Source organism: Calliopsis andreniformis, unplaced genomic scaffold, assembly GCF_051401765.1.
Source record: "Calliopsis andreniformis isolate RMS-2024a unplaced genomic scaffold, iyCalAndr_principal scaffold0004, whole genome shotgun sequence".
Lineage (NCBI taxonomy): Eukaryota > Metazoa > Arthropoda > Insecta > Hymenoptera > Andrenidae > Calliopsis > Calliopsis andreniformis.
This window is the reverse complement of record NW_027480424.1, coordinates 11362058-11369861: the sequence shown is the minus strand read 5'-3', so window position 1 is coordinate 11369861 and position 7804 is coordinate 11362058.

The following is a 7804-nucleotide window of genomic DNA, read 5'->3' as shown; positions in this document are numbered from 1 at the left end:
TTCTATACGATGGAAAAACTGTTATATTTATATTGTATAAATAAATATGAACGTACAAATGACCATCACTTTCACACGGGTTGCAATTATTCCTGTTATAGGATGGGGAGACTGTTGTATTTTTATTGTATTTTATGCTTCAGGCGTTGACTTCTGTGGCCGTAGCTATTCGATGTGGTGGAAGAACGCCAGAGAGTGAAGCCTAGGTTGCCCGGAACGTAGAAATGACCATAACTTTCATACTGGTAGCAATTATTCGTTTTATACGATGGAAGAACTGTTATATTTATATTGTATTTTATGCTTCGGGCGTTGACTGCTAAGGCCCTAACTATTCAATCTGTGGGATCTACGCCCTAGAGTGAAGGCTAGGTTGCTCGGAATGTAGAAATTACCATAACATTCACACTGGTTGAAATTATTCGTTTAATACGATGGAAAAGCTGTTGCATCTTCATTGTATTTTATGATTCTGGCGTTGACTTCTAAGGCCCTAACTATTCGATCTGGTGGAGCAACGCCCTAGAGTGAAGCCTAGGTTGCCCGGAACGTAGAAATGACCATCACTTTCAAACTGGTTGCAATTATTCCTGTTATATGATGGAAAAACTGTAGTATTTTTATTGCATTTTATGCTTCGGGCATTGACTTCTAAGTCCCTAACTATTCAATCTGTTGGAGCAACGCCCTAGGGTGTAGCCTAGGTTGCCCGGAAAGTAGAAATGACCACAACTTTCATACTGGTTGCAATTACTCGTTTTATATGATAGAAAAACTGTTGTATTTATATTGTATTTTATGCTTCTGGCGTTCACTTCTTAGGCCCTAACTATTCGATCTGGTGGAACAACGCCCTGGGGTGAAGCCTAGGTTGCCGGACCGTAGAAATGACCATAAGTTTCACACTGGTTGCTATTATTCGTTTTATACGAAGGAAAAACTGTTCTATTTATTTTGTATTTTATGCTTCGGGCGTTGACTTCTAAGGAACTAATTGTTTGATCTGGTGGAGCAACGCCCTAGAGTGAAGCCTAGGTTGCCCGGAACGTAGAAATGACCATAACTTTCACACTGGGTGCTATTATTCGTTCTATACGATGGAAAAACTGTTATATTTATATTGTATAAATAAATATGAACGTACAAATGACCATCACTTTCACACGGGTTGCAATTATTCCTGTTATAGGATGGGAAGACTGTTGTATTTTTATTGTATTTTATGCTTCAGGCGTTGACTTCTGTGGCCGTAGCTATTCGATGTGGTGGGAGAACGCCAGAGAGTGAAGCCTAGGTTGCCCGGAACGTAGAAATGACCATAACTTTCATACTGGTAGCAATTATTCGTTTTATACGATGGAAAAACTGTTGTATTTATATTGTATTTTATGCTTCTGGCGTGGACTTCTTATGCCCTAACTATTCAATCTGTTGGATCAACGCCCTAGAGTGAAGGCTAGGTTGCGCGTAACGTGGAATTGGCCATCATTTTCAAACTGGTTGCAATTATTCCTGTTATATGATGGAAACACTGTTGTATTTTTATTGCATTTTATGCTTCGGGCGTTAACTTCTAAGGCCCAAACTATATCAATCTGCTGGTGCAACGGCCTAGGGTGAAGCCTAGGTTGCTCGGAAAGTAGAAATGACCTTAAGTTTCATACTGGTTGCAATTATTCGTTTTATACAATGGAAAAACTGTTGTATTTATATTGTATTTTATGATTCTGGCGTTGACTTCTAAGGCCCTAACTATTCGATCTGGTGGAGCAACGCCCTAGAGTGAAGCCTAGGTTGCCCGGAACGTAGAAATGACCATCACTTTCAAACTGGTTGCAATTAAACCTTTTACACGATGGAAAAACTGTAGTATTTTTATTGCATTTTATGCTTCGGGCATTGACTTCTAAGTCCCTAACTATTCAATCTGTTGGAGCAACGCCCTAGGGTGTAGCCTAGGTTGCCCGTAAAGTAGAAATGACCATAGCTTTCATACTGGTTGCAATTATTCGTTTTATACGATGGAAAACCTGTTATATTTATATTGTATTTTATGCTTCTGGCGCTGACTTCTTAGGCCCTAACTATTCGATGTGGTGGAACAACGCCGTAGAGTGAAGCCTAGGTTGCCCGGAACGTAGAAATGCCCATAACTTTCACACTGGTTGCTATTATTCGTTTTATACGATGGAAAAGCTGTTGTATTTATACCGTATTTTATGCTTCTGGCGTTGACTTCTTATGCCCTAACTATTCCATCTGGTGGAAGAACGCCCTAGGGTGAAGCCTAGGTTGCCCGGAACGTAGAAATGACCATAACTTTCATACTGGTTGCAATTATTCGTTTTATATGATGGAAAATCTGTTGTATTTTTATTGCATTTTATGCTTCGGGCATTGACTTCTAAGGCCCTAACTATTCAATCTGTAGGAGCAACGACCTAGGGTGTAGCCTAGGTTGCCCGTAAAGTAGAAATGACCATAGCTTTCATACTGGTTGCAATTATTCGTTTTATATGATGGAAAAACTGTTGTATTTATATTGTATTTTTTGCTTCTGGCATTGACTTCTAAGGCACTAACTATTCGATCTGGTGGAGCAACGCCCTAGGCTGAAGCCTAAGTTGCCTGGAACGTAGCAATTACCATCACTATCAAACTGGTTGCAAATATTACTGTTATATGATGGAAAAACTGTTGTATTTTTATTGCATTTTATGCTTCGGGCATTGACTTCTAAGGCCCTAACTATTCAATCTGTAGGAGCAACGCCCTAGGGTGTAGCCTAGGTTGCCCGTAAAGTAGAAATGACCATAGCTTTCATACTGGTTGCAATTATTCGTTTTATATGATGGAAAAAGTGTTGTATTTATATTGGATTTTATGCTTCTGTCGTTGACGTCTAAGGCCGAAGCTATTAGATGTGGTGGAGCAACGCACTAGAGTGACGCCTAGGTTGCCCGGAACGTAGAAATGACCATTACTTTCGCAATGTTTGCAATTATACATTTTATACGATGGAAAAACTGCTGTACTTATATCGTCTTTTATGCTTCGGCCGTTGACTTCTAAGGCACTAACTATTCCATCTCGTGGAGCAACGCCCTAGAGTGAAGCCTAGGTTGCCCGGAACGTAGAAATGACCATCTCTTTCAAACTGGTTGCAATTAATCCTTTTATACGATGGAAAAACTGTTGCATTTTTATTGCATTTTATGCGTCGGGCGCTGTCTTCTAAGGCCCTAACTATTCAATCTGTTGGAGCGACGCCCTAGGGTGAAGCCTAGGTTGCCCGGAACTTAGAAATGACCATAACTTTCACACTGATTGCTATTATTTGTTTTATACGATGGAAAAACTGTTATATTTATATTGTATTTTATGCTTCTGGCGGTGCCTTCTTTGGCCCTAAGTGTTCGATCTGGTGGAACAACGCCCTAGAGTGAAGCCTACGTTGCCCGGAACGTAGAAATGACCATCACTTTCACACTGGTTGCAATTATTCCTGATAGACGATGGAAAAACCTTTGTATATTTATTGTATTTTATGCTTCGGGCGTAGACTTCTATGGCCCTACCTATTCAATCTGTTGTAGCAACGCCCTAGTGTGAAGCCTAGGTTGCCCGGAAAGTAGAAATGACCACAACTTTCATACTGGTTGCAATTACTCGTTTTATATGATAGAAAAGCTGTTGTATTTATGTTGTATTTTATGCTTCAGGCGTTCACTTCTTAGGCCCTAACTATTCGATCTGGTGGAACAACGCCCTAGAGTGAAGCCTAGGTTGCCTGGAACATACAAATGACCATCACTTTCACACGGGTTGCAATTATTCCTGTTATCGGATGGGTAGACTGTTGTATTTTTATTGTATTTTATGCTTCAGGCGTTGACTTCTGAGGCCGTAGCTATTCGATGTGGTGGAAGAACGCCATAGAGTGAAGCCTAGGTTGCCCGAAACATAGAAATGACCATAACTTTCATACTGGTAGCAATTATTCGTTTTATACGATGGAAGAACTGTTGTATTTATATTGTATTTTATGCTGCTGGCGTTCATTTCTTAGGCCCTAACTATTTGACCTGGTGGAACAACGACCTGGGGTGAAGCCTAGGTTGCCCGGAACGTAGAAATGACCATAACTTTCACACTGGTTGCTATTATTCCTTTTATACGATGGAAAAACTGTTATATTTATACTGTATTTTACGCTTCTGGCGTTGCCTTCTTAGGCCCTAACTGTTCGATATGGTGGAACAACGCCCTAGAGTGAAGCCTAGGTTACCCGGAACGTAGAAATGACCAGTACTTTCACACTGTTTGCAGTTATTCCTGCTATACGGTGGAAAAACTGTTGCATCTTTATTGAATTTTATGCTTCTGGCGTTGACTTCTAAGGCCCTAACTATTCTATCTGGTGGATCAGCGCCCTAGAGTGAAGCCTAGGTTGCCCGGAACGTAGAAATGACCATAACTTCCACACTGGTTGCAATTATTCGTTTTATACGATGGAAAAGCTTTTGTATTTATATCGTATTTTATGCTTCTGGCGTTGACTTCTTAGGCCGTAACTATTCGATCTGGTGGAGCAACGCCTTGGAGTGAAGCCTAGGTTGCGCGGAACGTAGAATTGGCCATCACTTTCAAACTGGTTGCAAATATTACTGTTATATGATGGAAAAACTGTTGTATTTTTATTGCATTTTATGCTTCGAGCATTGACATCTAAGGCCCTAACTATTCAATCTGTAGGAGCAACGCCCTAGGGTGTAGCCTAGGTTGCCCGTAAAGTAGAAATGACCATAGCTTTCGCAATGTTTGCAATTATACATTTTATACGATGGAAAAACTGTTGTACCTATATCGTCTTTTATGCTTCTGGCGTTGACTTCTTATGCCCTAACTATTCCATCTGGTGGAACAACGCCCTAGGGTGAAGCCTAGGTTGCCCGGAACGTAGAAATGGAAATAACTTTCACACCGGTAGCAATTATTCGTTTTATACGATGGAGAAACAGTTCTATTTATTTTGTATTTTATGCTTCGGCCGTTGACTTCTAAAGCACTAACTATTCGATCTGGTGGAGCAACGCTCTAGAGTGAAGCCTAGGTTGCTCGGAATGTAGAAATGACCATAACATTCAAACTGGTTGAAATTATTCGTTTTACACGATGGAAAAACTGTTATATTTATATTGTATTTTATGCTTCTGGCGTTGACTTCTAAGGCACTAACTATTCGATCTCGTGGAGCAACGACCTAGAGTGAAGCCTAGGTTGCCCGGAACGTAGAAATGACCATCACTTTCAAACTGGTTGCAATTAATCCTGTTATATGATGGAAACACTGTTGTATTTTTATTGCATTTTATGCTTCGGGCGTTGAGTTCTAAGGCCCAAACTATTCAATCTGTTGGAGCAACGGCCTAGGGTGAAGCCTAGGTTGCTCGGAAAGTAGAAATGACCTTAGGTTTCATACTGGTTGCAATTATTCGTTTTATACAATGGAAAAACTGTTGTATTTATATTGTATTTTATGCTTCTGGCGTTGACTTCTAAGGCCCTAGCTATTCGATCTAGTGGAGAAACGCCCTAGAGTGAAGCCTAGGTTGCCCGGAACGTAGAAATGACCATCACTTTCAAACTGGTTGCAATTATTCCTGTTATATGATGGAAAAACTGTTGTATTTATATTGTATTTTATGCTTCGGGCGTTGACTGCTAAGGCCCTAACTATTCGATCTGTTGGATCAACGCCCTCGAGTGAAGGCAAGGTTGCTCGGAATGTAGAAATTACCATAACATTCACACTGGTTGAAATTATTCGTTTAATACGATGGAAAAGCTGTTGCATCTTCATTGTATTTTATGATTCTGGCGTTGACTTCTAAGGCCCTAACTATTCGATCTGGTGGAGCAACGCCCTAGAGTGAAGCCTAGGTTGCCCGGAACGTAGAAATGACCATCACTTTCAAACTGGTTGCAATTAAACCTTTTACACGATGGAAAAACTGTAGTATTTTTATTGCATTTTATGCTTCGGGCATTGACTTCTAAGTCCCTAACTATTCAATCTGTTGGAGCAACGCCCTAGGGTGTGGCCTAGGTTGCCCGTAAAGTAGAAATGACCATAGCTTTCATACTGGTTGCAATTATTCGTTTTATACGTTGGAAAACCTGTTATATTTATATTGTATTTTATGCTTCTGGCGCTGACTTCTTAGGCCCTAACTATTCGATGTGGTGGAACAACGCCGTAGAGTGAAGCCTAGGTTGGTCGGAACGTAGAAATGCCCATAACTTTCACACTGGTTGCTATTATTCGTTTTATACGATGGAAAAGCTGTTGTATTTATACCGTATTTTATGCTTCTGGCGTTGACTTCTTATGCCCTAACTATTCCATCTGGTGGAAGAACGCCCTAGGGTGAAGCCTAGGTTGCCCGGAACGTAGAAATGGCCATAACTTTCATACTGGTTGCAATTATTCGTTTTATATGATGGAAAATCTGTTGTATTTTTATTGCATTTTATGCTTCGGGCATTGACTTCTAAGGCCCTAACTATTCAATCTGTAGGAGCAACGACCTAGGGTGTAGCCTAGGTTGCCCGTAAAGTAGAAATGACCATAGCTTTCATACTGGTTGCAATTATTCGTTTTATATGATGGAAAAACTGTTGTATTTATATTGTATTTTTTGCTTCTGTCGTTGATGTCTAAGGTCGTAGCTATTAGATGTGGTGGAGCAACGCACTAGAGTGACGCCTAGGTTGCCCGGAACGTAGAAATGACCATTACTTTCGCAATGTTTGCAATTATTCGTTTTATACGATGGAAGAACTGTTGTACTTATATTGTATTTTATGCTGCTGGCGTTCATTTCTTAGGCCCTAACTATTCGACCTGGTGGAACAGCGGCCTGGGGTGAAGCCTAGGTTGCACGGAACGTAGAAATGACCATAACTTTCACACTGGTTGCTATTATTAATTTTATACGATGGAAAGACTGTTGTATTTTTATTGCATTTTATGCTTCGTGCGTTGACTTCTAAGGCCCTAACTATTCAATCTGGTGGAGCAACGCTCTAGAGTGAAGCCTAGGTTGCTCGGAATGTAGAAATGACCATAACATTCAAACTGGTTGAAATTACTCGTTTTACACGATGGAAAAACTGTTATATTTATATTGTATTTTATGCTTCTGGCGTTGACTTCTAAGGCACTAACTATTCGATCTCGTGGAGCAACGCCCTAGAGTGAAGCCTAGGTTGCCCGGAACGTAGAAATGACCATCACTTTCAAACTGGTTGCAATTAATCCTTTTATACGATGGAAAAACTGTTGCATTTTTATTGCATTTTATGCGTCGGGCGCTGACTTCTAAGGCCCTAGCTATTCAATCTGTTGTAGCAACGCCCTAGTGTGAAGCCTAGGTTGCCCGGAACTTAGAAATGACCATAACTTTCACACTGATTGCTATTATTCCTTTTATACGATGGAAAAACTGTTATATTTATATTGTATTTTATGCTTCTGGCGGTGCCTTGTTAGACCCTAAGTGTTCGATCTGGTGGAACAACGCCCTAGAGTGAAGCCTACGTTACCCAGAACGTAGAAATGACCATCACTTTCACACTGGTTGCAATTATTCCTGATAGACGATGGAAAAACTTTTGTATATTTATTGTATTTTATGCTTCGGGCGTACACTTCTATGGCCCTACCTATTCGATCTGGTGGAGCAACACCCTACAGTGAAGCCAAGGTTACCCGGAACGTAGATATGACCATAACCTTCAC